This window comes from Myiozetetes cayanensis, unplaced genomic scaffold (genome assembly GCF_022539395.1).
Source record: "Myiozetetes cayanensis isolate MyiCay16 unplaced genomic scaffold, myiCay2020 scf2-11, whole genome shotgun sequence".
In the NCBI taxonomy this organism is placed as follows: domain Eukaryota; kingdom Metazoa; phylum Chordata; class Aves; order Passeriformes; family Tyrannidae; genus Myiozetetes; species Myiozetetes cayanensis.
In genome coordinates this window covers 55,667,205-55,679,665 of record NW_026087411.1, presented here as the reverse complement: position 1 = coordinate 55,679,665, position 12,461 = coordinate 55,667,205, and the positions used below count along the sequence as shown (strand labels likewise).

The following is a 12,461-nucleotide window of genomic DNA, read 5'->3' as shown; positions in this document are numbered from 1 at the left end:
CCTTTTACCTTCTTCCTTTTTGCTGATTCAGTTGAAGCAGACTGTTCATCAACCAGGTTTGTGGAAAGAGGCACTTTTTTCTGTGACAGCAAGTCATACCATTGAAAAAAGAGAAATGTTTGAGCACATAAACTCTTCTTTTGTCCTTCAATTAGTTGTCTTTGAGGACTAAATGAGTGCAATGGAAAGACTTTGCTTACATTAATTTCCAGTTAGTCTGTGATAGTGTTTCTATCTGATTCTTTTCCTCTCTCCTAAACTACTTTTAAAATTTCGGTGCTAAGCAGTAGCATCTCTCCAGGGCATCTTGCCAGGAGGGTTTCCTTGGGCCCTCTGCTTGCACTCCTAAGAAAGAACAAATGCTAAGCTGATCAGGTGGGAGTTTCTGATCTGATTACTGAGGAACTATTCCTCTCAAAGAGCAGTCTGCAAACAGCCAGAAAACTGAGTGAATTTGCTGAGCCTTTGTATTTCGAATGTGATTTCTTTCATGCTGTTGTAATGTCATTCTTAAATGCTGAAAAGAAAAAAAAACACCAACACAACTCAGTGGTTTCATTTTCATAGTAAGAACTGTAAAAGTATATAACAGACTAAGAGTGGGGTATAATATAACCAGACATTCCAACTGGCATATAGTGAGCCAGCTATTCCTACTCTTCTTTAATATTTTTGTTTCTTTTAATAGTGTTATATCCATCTGTTTTGAGAAAAATCTTATGAGATTTTTTCCTGATTAGTTTAATGTCTTAAGTCTCTAGGAGAAAACCTGAACAATTATTTTTTGTGTGTGGGGTTTTTTTTGTGTGTTGTTTTTGTGTGTGTGGGCTAGGCTTGTCTGGTTCACACATGTCTCATAAGCAGCCCCACCCCCACCTTTCTCCCTGTTTCCTGACATACTTTGCTGCTGCATCTTTTCAGTGGGAGTGACTGCTCTCTCAACTGATGGTCGACTTTTCAGCTGAGAATCAAGATGTGATATTTATTTTGCCCCACTGTTCAATCATGAGTAGTAGCAGGGAATAGATTCTTTTGTTTGTTTTAAAGAAATGCTGCACAGGGTGTTACCAACCTTGATGCATAGGTACTAATAAATAGACTTCCAATCCAAACTGTCACTTTAATAGACCATCTCTAGAACGACACTGAACTTAGATCCTTGTATCACTCCCTCAGCAACCATTTTGTGTTTATCAGGACTAAAAAAGGTCTTACAAGGAGAGAAGATTACCTCAGATAAGGGGGAAATCTTTGGTGTTACAGCTTTGTCCTACCTTCCTGATGGTGACAATTAACACAGGTGAGAATATTGAAGTAGGACCCCAAAATGCACAAGTGTAATTGGATGCTCCAGAATCCTAGAAGTATTCTCAGCACCACCCACTGCCTCTGTGAGTCTGAACTACCACTGTGGCATCCTTCTTATTCAACAGGAGTCCAGCCACAGTGAAAGATCTCATCTGATAGTGTGAGAGAGGAAAGCAGGAGCAGGTCTTGGCAGAAGTTCCTGAAATTGACTCAGATTGACTGTTCTGTCATGCATAAATTAGTCAGCTATTAGGAAGAATTACATTGTGCTGCACCTGAGAGCAACCTGCATCTGCGAATGCCAGCGCTCTTTTAGACTTTACTTTGCATCCATCACTTTTAAAAGAACTTAGCTTTCCCTCTGCAATAACATGCAGGGGTTTTATGCTGTCATGGAGTTTTTCTTTGGTAATATAAGCTGTTCTCGAAGCCCAAGGGGCATGTTTTGACCTGTTTCTTTTATGGTGGAAAAAAAGCAGCTAGGAGAGGTTCTGAGTTTTATAACCCTACTTCCAGGCAGACATTGTCATTAGCATATATGGAGCTGTTTATCTAAGAAACCCTGTGCTGGCCTGGAGGGCAGAGGTTTGCACTGAATAAATATCTTATTTGGGATCTCAGAAAATGTTTGAGGTAATAGAAGAAACAGTGGCTCTCAAACTGGAAGATGAGTGAAATAATTACACCTTTGTGGAAGTATGAAGAAACTGGGCTATCCACACACAGAAATGAAATTAAAAGAATAAATGTTTGCATCACTAATGAATAGAAAGTGCAATAGTTTGAGTACCTTTGAATGCTTTGCCTCAATACTTAGCTGCTGTTCACCCCTGCTCCTCAGATGGCATCCAGGCAATAAGCATTGCAAGGCAGCGCAAAAAAGTGTTGCACAGGTGGGTGCAAAGGTTCAAAGATGGATTTTTAGTTGACGGAGGGAAACATGGACAATATTTCAATACCCAGTCCTTCTAGGCTCTGTTGTGGTCAGACAAGAGCACTACAAGATGTTCTTCACTGAGAAGCTTTTCAGCCCCCTACTTACAGGTATCTTCTTTTCTCTGTCACTCTGAAGAAGATTATATTGGATCTGTACAGTGTAGAGATAATATGTGAACTACAAAGTACAAACCGGTACTAAATACTAAAATGAATGAAGTTAAACTCCAAACTGCTTATTAGGGAACATTTCTTTATAACATGAGTAAACTTTGCATGGTGAGGTAAAGCTTCAGGCTACTGAATGGTCTCCTACAGGACTGTTTTATCCCTTTCCTTTTTGCATGTTTTCTATTTATGATAGTATGTGTGTGTATATCCAAATTTCAACTTATTATGTTTCACATTTTCGAGTGAAAATATTTTTACCCCTTCCACATCTAAGCTGTCTAGAGAGGCTGAACTTCATGAACCCCATACCAGTGACTCAGTGCCATAAAAGAGGTGAGAGAATTTCCATGGCACTCTACTTGGTACTAACCTGTATATAATGGGATTAGAGACACTTCAAGGAATTTGCTCTCCATGTTTCCATTCCACTCATATTTCTCAGCTTCACTTAAAGCTGAAGAGCTCCAGAGGGCCTGGGATGGTCCTTAATAAAATTCACCCTTAGGGAATACTATCTACTAATTACAGTCTGTATTCACAGGATGTTTACAGAATAAAAAAAAATTGTGTAGAGCTTGGAATGGGAGAAATTGATGGGTATTTCAGGAAAAGTTGCTGAAAAGAAAACTGCAAATAGGTACAGAAAAAAAGGAAAAGTTGTCTAGTCTTAATGATTTTTGAAAAAACCAGATTTTTTAAAAAAATGTTATTTCATTGCTTTATGTGAAGAGACAGGAAGAACTAGAGTGTGGGGAGAATAGTTGTAATGGGAAAAGAAATACTTATTACTGTGAGTCCTTTTTAAAATTAGGTATTAATTATCCTTGAATACAAACCTACTTACAGAAAAGTAATAATTCTGTTGTGGGAATAATCAGGATTTGGAAAGAAGAAGAAATGACTTATCAGTGTCTTGAACCTGAAGTTTTGTCCACGGCAAAAGAATCATAGGAGAATAATATTGGTGGGCAAAAATCCTCCAAGAAGTGACAAACAGAAATTTGAAGAGATCTGCCTCTGGGTTTGCGGTGCTTGGACTGCCTTTGGAGGATAGAGCAGACAACAGTGGAGAGAAAATAATGCAATATGTCACTGCAGGCAGCTAGTTGGCCACACATGCTACAGGTGAAGTAGAGAAATAAAATCTGGATTAAGATTTCTTAATCCTTCAGTCCATTAATTCATATTACAGGGTAAATGGCGAGGAAGGATCAGAGCTGGGAGCAGTCATGACTGCTGTAACTCTAATTAGAGAAGTAGGCATGGCATTAAAATTCAAAGGTAAAGTCTTAAAGATATTGAATGGTAAATCAGGTTTCAGCATACCTCAGCCCACGAGTATCATAATCTATTTTTGCCACATAAAGCTTCCTTTGCCTTCCTGGCAGTAATCCTAAAAATGAAGGTAGAGCATTAGAAAGTTTGCTAGGCCTGTCTGATTGATTAGACCTGGTCCTGAACTGTCAAATACTTTTTATCTCATTCAGTTGTCCACATCTTGACATAGTCGATGCTTCTGGAAATATTTTGTTGAGTATGGAGGTCAGCCAAGATACCAGTTACAAGGTAGGGTGTCTTACTATTAATGTGTCCCATTTATCATTAGAACTTTTCTATTTTCATTTCACTTAATTTCACTTCTATTTCATTTCACTTAGAAGAGATTCCTTTATTACCTGTATTACTCCAGCTTGTCCTGATACCTTGAAACTGTGTTCCTCCTCCAGCAATGAGATGCCTGAGCCTCAGAGAGTGTTGTTGTGCAGCACAATTGGCTTTCTAAAAGGTCATGTGTGGGGGGACATTTAAAGAATAGTTCACAGGGATTTAACTGAAGGGTTCCCACTGATGTTAGTTTACCCCCTGTAAGTCTGACAGGGTAGATTAAGCCACATTGGGGAAAATAGCATTCATGCTCAGTCAGTCACAAAAGATCACTGCTATTGTGTCACTCCTGAGAGGAGGCAGTAGGTATTAGCCATTGCAGTCCCAGTTCCCTTGATCTGAAGCTTGTTAAGCTGGTTTTATATTCATTGAAGGAGCACTTGTGGTAATAAGCAGCTAAGCTGATGCTCTGTGATCCTGTAGCTAGGGCTGATAGAGGAACTAAAACACGTATTTTTAGCTTAGTGCTGCAAGAGGGGCTGCTTTTTCCTGGAGTTTATTTGTTAATAAAAATAATCCAGTTTAATCAGTTCAGAGAGATGTCCTGCTGTGTTCATGCAGAGCACCATGTTTGGGGCTGGGTCCAGCAGTCCTTCCTTCCCAAGAACTCCAGACATCTTTATCAAGTCCCTGAGGTGGTTAGTCTCTCTCACTTATTCGTGGAGAGGGTGGTGGATCTCTGATTTGTTCTTCCTGTCTGCCTGACTCATCCTTCCATACTTATTTTTCTAATGCTTGCTGTTTGCTTCTCTTCTGCTGTCAGATACTAAAGAGTTAAAACTGTTTGAATCCACTGCAGTCTCTCTTCCTAGTGAGGGGAGGGGGAGATAAATGCTCTGTTTCTTTACTTTACTTGAGATATGTCACAGAGGTTGCAGAAAAATGGAGTAAGTGACAGCATCTTTCATGTTATTCTGTCATTTTTCTGAAATAAGAAAATTTCAAGTACTTATGAGTCAGGAACATTGACTCATTACCAACAGAAACAAACAATTCCAAATGTCTGAATAAAAAAAAAAAAAGATCCCATAATGCAGCTGCTACTGTCAAGCTGCAGAAAATAACCTGATAATCTGTCTGTACAGCCTGACTTCCTGAAAGGCAGTACAGGCAGTATTCTTACAGCCAATGTAGACTGTACTTTTCTTCTTACTGTACAATTGAAATAAGCACGTGAAAAATTGCATAATATTATTGTGTTACAGTAAAGTAAATATATCTGCAAGAAGAAAAAATCTTTTCAAGTGAAGATCAAATGCAAAAGAATAGACAAAAAGATGTTAAGATATGTTAAAGAAGTATAGCACTTAGAACTTATGTATGTCCAGAAATTCATGCACTGTTTTTCCTCTATAGCTTATTATGCTGTGGCTAAGTACTGCAAAACATTCCCATGTACAGTTCAATAAGTAAATGAACAGTCAGTAATGACAAAGTTGACTTGATTTTCTTTTATGGACAACTGGAAAGAATTAATTTTGCACTTGGAACCACCATATTTAAAATAGAAAAAATTGTCTCCCTCACAGAAATATTTTTAAGTCAATCATTTATGAAACTACATCTTTGTTTATGTATGTGTGTTCTTTGAAATATCTGTATTCAGGTTAGTATTCTTTGCTTCTTTGAGTGGACTGTCATTGCCATTTTTCAGTATTTATTGCCTGAGGGCATTAATCATAAACCATTTTCTGTGAGTAGTTGATATGCAAACAGCCAAAGTTTATAATTGTGTTGCTCAATTGTGGCTGGTTAGAAACTCACATGATATAATTTCTATTTCTGGACTGAATGACCATGCATGCTCTTCCAGGGTGAATATTTGCATGGGAGAATTGAAAATCCTATTTCCGTGTATACTTGAAATACGCTTCTGCATTTGTGCCAGAAAATGGGATTTCTGAGAAGGTGAATACAATGGGAAATTCATTTTAAAATGGAGTTAAGCTTTCTGCCCTGATCTAGAACTAACATTGCAAAATGAATCTTAGAGAACAATAATAACTAATAAATCTGTTTCCTTTTGAGTGGAGTTGAACTGTTCTGAAGTATATGCTTCTCAGTATACTTTTTTTGATCTTATTTTTCCTTTTCATGGGATCAATTAGATTTCTACAGATTTAATTCTTTGCTCGGGATTTAAAGAGTTTTAAAAGCATTCTTGGCTGTATCTGAAGATATGTTCTCATATGTTCCTTTTGACTTATTCTGACTTTTGCTGCTATAGTAGGAAAATCAAACAGATGCAGAAAATCATAATGTACTTGCAAAAATTATGCCCTTCCTTACCGATCTCAATGTTTTATATACTAGAGGTTTTATCTTTCGCTATCTTGGTTAACACTTCTGTGAATTTAAATTAGAGCTTTTAATAAATAGTCTCTGCTGCATTTTCAATACCATCCTTCATTGATTTGGAAATCAATAAACCATATCTAACAAATCTGACATACTAATGAATAAGTATTAGCTAAAACTACTGTTTAAAGCCATGGAAATTTTATATTGAGCCTAGGAGTGATTATTTAAATGTTGGTTAGTTAACAGGTCATATTCTTTAGAACTATGTATTTAGTACTATAAAGTACTAACTTTGGTACTATGAATTTCAACAGCTTTACTGATTTCTTTCCTATGAAATCTGAATTGATAGCAAATTCCCAAGCCAACTGGTTTCAATTGATCCAGAAACTTGTTTGGGAAAAAATATTGTGAAAAATGTGTGCAGTTGATGTGCAGTGACTCTTGTTTCAATGACAATTTTTGTTCCACTCCAGAAAACCCAAGTCAATATAACAGATATGAACATTCAGACAAAGGGATCAAATGAAAATTATACCTTTGACCTAAACAATATATGTAACATACAGTACATGATGTTGAGCAGAAGGTGAACTCATATTGCAGTTCTACTGAAAGCTTTTTATTTGAATATTGAGCTTGAAATCTTTGAGGAGTACACTTCTGTATGAAAACCAAAAGGCATCCTTTGTTCTCTTCACAGTACTTGAACTTCTTGGTTTCGACTGCAACAAAGCAGTTCAGAGCAACTGGCTTTTCCTCTCATTTTGCCCACATTCCTTTCCACTCCCTATTTGGATTTCATACAAAAATGGTCAATCCTATATACCTTAGAGAGACAGTAAAGTTCCTGAATAAGAAATATGTGGTTTGATTTTTTTTTTTAAATGTTTTACAGAAATATGATAAAATAGTTAGGAGGAGAGTCTTGAAAACCACAGGAAAGTAAAGTGTTAAGTGAGCCAAAAACCTGGTGTGTGCACCTGGCTCAGAAGAGTAGGCAGCATGAAGTATAAATTGCAGTGTAAGTGAAAGATAAAGATTTTCAGTGATTCTCTGAAGGCAAATCAGTCCAGTGATCCATATTTTCTGAGTCAGTCTGTGTTTTTTCTCTTCCTTTTACATATCTGCGTAGTGCTGTCAGTACATATTTCTGTGGCACAAGTAAACTTCCACCAGCTGCTGGGCTTGGATTCTATATTTCCAAATATCTGGGAATTGAGTGCTTTGGGATTTTCTCTGCTCTGAGTAAACTGTACCTTTCTTGGTTGTCTCTGAAAGCCTTCCAAGAAATAGGCAAGATGTTACCCTTCATAACAAGGGGAATTCTTAGCATATTGTTGCTAATATTGTTGCTTCTTATCCTTGTCTTCCCTATACACAGACATGCACACCCTTTACCTTCCTGTTATAGCTCTCTCGGTACCAATGGCAGTTAAAAAAAGATTTAGCTCCAGACTAGAGATGCTCTTTGAAATTACATAGTTCTTTCTCTATTTGCTTCTTCTGCAGTCATCTCCCTCAGCTCGATCCTGCAGCACTGAAACAGTCATACTGGGATTTAAGATAGTTGTCTGTCATTTATATTATTGATCCTTATAGATTTATTCACTAGCCCTGCTTATTTGCCACTGAGCTCAATAACACTGCATATGTTGCCAAAACTGAAATTAAAGAGGAATGAATCAGGCTGATCCCTTCTTAGGAAACTTGGCATGTACTTTGTTAGTCACATAAAAATTGAGCCATGCTTAAAAACACTGAAGAAGAAGTCAGTCATACAGTGGAATTTGAAAGTAGTGATCAATAATTTATACTAGTGATCACTTGGCTCTTATCTAATAACGCACTCTGTACTATCCACAGTCTAATTTCATTTGGTGTTAGCAATCACTGCTTCTCTACTTATAGTGATCTTATTAGACTTTGAAATATATTTCCGTTTTTCAAGATATAGCACATCTTCTGCAACTCTATGCAACATACATTCAGGTAGAATTTGATTAGGCTGGCAATTGCTTATGACTCATGCCTAGTTTAAGGTACTGAAGCAGGCAGGAAGGCGCCAGTACAGTTTTGAGCCATCCAGGGTACCAGTTAAAGAGCCTTTCTAAGTCCTTGATACATAATGAACATTTTAGTTACTGTCAGAATCACATCAGATTGCTAATTGTAAAAAAAAACTCAAACCAACCTGCCAGGAGCCTTTGCACACATTTTTTTTTTCCTTGTTGTCAGAATTCTAGCGAACAGGAGAAACATGCACCTGAAAGGACTACTATGAAAATACTTTGAGTGGTAGGACTAGGAGGGGTTTACATGTTTTAAGCTACAGATACAGCAAAAAGTAACACTGACATAGGCAAATATCACGTGTGTTTTTATAAATCATAGTTTAACAGTGGTATTTGTTACTGGCATAACTAAACATATATATATATACATATTTATATATGTATATATTTACATATTTTGGTGTATTCTGGTATGTATTTGTATACAATGTGCATACAGCTATACATACATATATGGATGTGAATTTTTATACCTATTCCTGTCTATATGACATATACCCACACAAGGTGAGAGGTGCAAGAGAGTGCTGGCCAAACTGGATGAGGACTAGAGCAGAATCAACCAGCAGGATCAGCCAGCATGACCTGTGCCCAGTTTATGATCTCTGGCTATGGAAATGGCCTCTGGTTTGAAATTAAGACCAGAAGGAATGGAGGCTTCTATAGGCAGGGATGTCCAAGAGGCACTGTGCTCACACAAGAACTGGTCCCATCTGGCTGTTTGGATCTCTCCAGGGTTAATATATGGGCCATCCCTAAAGTTAAGGTTCAAGCAATGAGAGCCACAGTTTAAATGTTAGAGCTGGAAAGAGCCAGCATAAAATATAAAGGCAGATTATTTTAGCCTGGAAACTAGGAGGGATGATGGGTTAATGCCATCAGTAGTTATTCCTGGGTACAACAGGGTCAGCATGCTTGGACAACATGACCACCCTTCAGTTTTATCATAAGAATCAGTTCACACCTCGCATAGTTACAACAATTCAACCTTGGAATGGCTTTTAGTGTGGAAATCTCAGCCCACCTGCTTTACTTTTAGGCTTCTGCCCAGAGGGGTCAGTGTAAATAAGTTGCTAGCATCAAGGTGAACCATGACGACCCTAACATTTACTTTAAAATGAGGTGGAGAGTAACTTTAATGAACATGTCACCACCTTCATCTCAAACTTTTTTTCCTTGTCTTTCTCTGTATTTATTAATTAGGTTAGAGTGGAATTTGCTATACAAAATTATGAAGTAAACTCACCTTATACAAATATTGAAAGTAAACTTCCTCACAATGTCCTGATTAGTTTGTTTCTGTCTTCTGCAGCACTTTATGGACCGAGTCTTAATATTCAGTTTCATTAATTTTGGAGGAGCCTCCAGAATGGATTTTGACATAGAATAAACGCTAATCCTGTTTATTTCTCGGGATGGGTGAGAAGTAATTTACAGAAGCTCATGTAAGTGTATTGCTTAATAGATTCATATAACTCTCTAAATGTTACTTGAATTCTGATTCCACAATTTTCATAAATGGTCTCTGCTTTAAAAAGGTACATTTCAAAATTATATCTTGTACTAAAATGTTGTCATATCTAAGGTGGTCCAGAACGAAGATAAAGAACCTCTGTGATGTTTTAAAAGTCTCTGACTTAACATTCAAAATTTCATTCTTTCCTGCCTCCAACTTTTCCATGTGAATTCAGTGAAAAAAAAACCCAAACAAAATTAATTAATTATTTATTATGCCTCATCAATCTTTGGTGTGCACAGGTAAGGACTTTTTAGTATTTCCTTCAGTCATCCATTTCTTTCACCCAATAAGTGAATAGCTTGATGAAAATAATATGCTATGTTCTTATTCCATTGGTTTGGTCAGTTTTACTGAAGCAGTGTTAATAGTTCAGCTGGCCTTGATGATGTCCATAGTATGCAGTCAGAATTGTGTAGCCAGAGGGAATGTTATCTATCACATAATTATCTGTCATGTACTACCTATTTCAGCCCACCATGGTATTTTGTCTTTTTGAAGTATTCCCAGAATTATTCTGTCCTGACTGCAGTTATACCTCTGGAAATTCTTATCTTCAAAAATCTTTCACTTTGCCCTGGGTTTGATTAACTTCTTACTCTTTTCTCCAAATATTAATTAACTCAACCTGCATCAAAACCGGTAAGCATTATGGAGCGGAGTTCAGATATTATTAAATGATCCTTTTCACTTTTGACTCAGTCAGTTAAGGCCTTTAATTACAGCAGAAATATGTGCAAAAGCAATGTATAAAGTACATATTTTTTATTAATATTATTAATTTTTCTATAGGGTAGAGACATCTTGTTTATATGCTTAATTAAAAAGGCGCAACTAGTACTTCAAAAGAACGTGATTTCCTGCATTAGTTATCTGGCAGTTCACAAAACCCGCACAAAGATATATTTCAAACTGCTTTTCCATTGGTTTTCCCTTGGGATTTGAAATTGATAGGTTGGAAAAAATATTATCTAAAACCCTACACTTTCTGAAATCAGGTCAGCAGTGATCTAAAGAGGGATCCTCATGTCTTCTAAGCCAATCAAAGTGCTTCATCTAGAAAACAAACAAACAAAGAAGGAAAAACTTTGGAGAACAGTGTGAGAACACTTACCAACCAAATAAATGTAAATGAACTACAATGGACAGACCCCTTTGTACTATGTTTTTAGCCGCTTTTTATTGCACTAATAAAGATCTGAAAAAGGTCTCTAATCTGTTGTGCTACAGACACACCCAAAGGCTTTGCAATTTAAACAACCAAGAAAAATCTGTAAGAAGGAAAACATGGGGGTAGATAAGCTGGTTTGCCTGAGGGTGAACGACAGGTCCTTTAATGAACACTGGGTTTCCCATTCTAGTACCCCTCCAGAGCTCACAGTCTGCTAGTCTTTCATCCCTCACACTCCTTTAAAGTAAAAGAAGATTGAGAGGTGACTTGATTATAGCTTAGAAGGAGTAACTTCACAGGAAGAAAACACTGGCTACTGAAGTGTTCTTTAATCTAGAAGACAAAGGTGTTGCAAAGTATAAAAGCTGGAAGCCGAAGTCAGACAATTGCAAATGAGAAATAAAATAAGCATCTTTACACAGAGAAGGTGATTAGGCACTAGGGGGAAAATATATCAGAAGAATTCACAACTTTCCTATCAATTAAAGGCTTTTGTAGCATTTTCAGATGAAATGAAAACCAAAATTTCAAAAGAAAATCTTTGTCTGGAAACATGTGTGATTTTTGATGAAAGCTGAATCTTTCATTTGGGAAACTTTTGTTTTGTTTACAGTTGCTTAGATTTTCTTTCGCCAGCTGTTAGACCAAAGAAAGGTAGACAATATTGCAACTGCATTATGTATTTTATTTATTAGTATAGAAGATAGACTTTGGGAGTTATGACATTATGCCAGAAATCCAGCTTCGGAACAAAACCTTCAAAAAGCCATAAGCTACCAGCATTTTGGCTTGAGAGGAAACTACAAAAGTTACTCAATATATATCAAAGTCTCAGAAACCAAAAAAACCAAATAATAAGAAAGACAAAATAAGATTTAAAAGCATATGGAAATGTTGACTAAATTAATGTCTTGTTAAATATTTGAAACTAAAACAAACCTTGGGTTCCAGGTAAAAGAAAGACTATGAAGGGTCTGAAAATATTGGAAAGTAGGTTTTGTTTGGCATTTTAATGGGATTGATATTTTTTTAAAAGAGAAAAATGACCAAATGCCTCATTTTCTAACAGTGAAGAAACTCAGAATGCCTGTTAGACAACATCTAAATTATTATAAATTTACAAAAAGAGATACCTTTGCTTTTCCATGTCTTTCCACTGTGGTTTAAAATTTTTGTTCTACCCTCAGAAAATAGCAGCCTTGATCCTTCCTGAGGAAGATTTCACCTTCTAAACTCTAAGACTGGTTGGATCTTAAATACTACTCATGAAGGGTTCGTGGCATTGTATGGGCATAAGTCTTGCTTGTTCTATTTTAAC

The 12,461-nt window shown here is 36.7% G+C and overlaps 1 long non-coding RNA gene across 1 annotated transcript in view; it reads left to right on the top strand.

Moving 5' to 3' along the window:
- Positions 1-3,912: 3,912 nt before the first annotated feature.
- The window catches only part of LOC126640761 (uncharacterized), a 56,761-nt gene continuing 48,212 nt past the window's right edge, over positions 3,913-12,461 (top strand). Inside the window, exon 1 of the long non-coding RNA XR_007629129.1 lies at positions 3,913-3,981. This is a non-coding gene — a long non-coding RNA (uncharacterized LOC126640761). The remainder of the gene's footprint in view (positions 3,982-12,461) is intronic.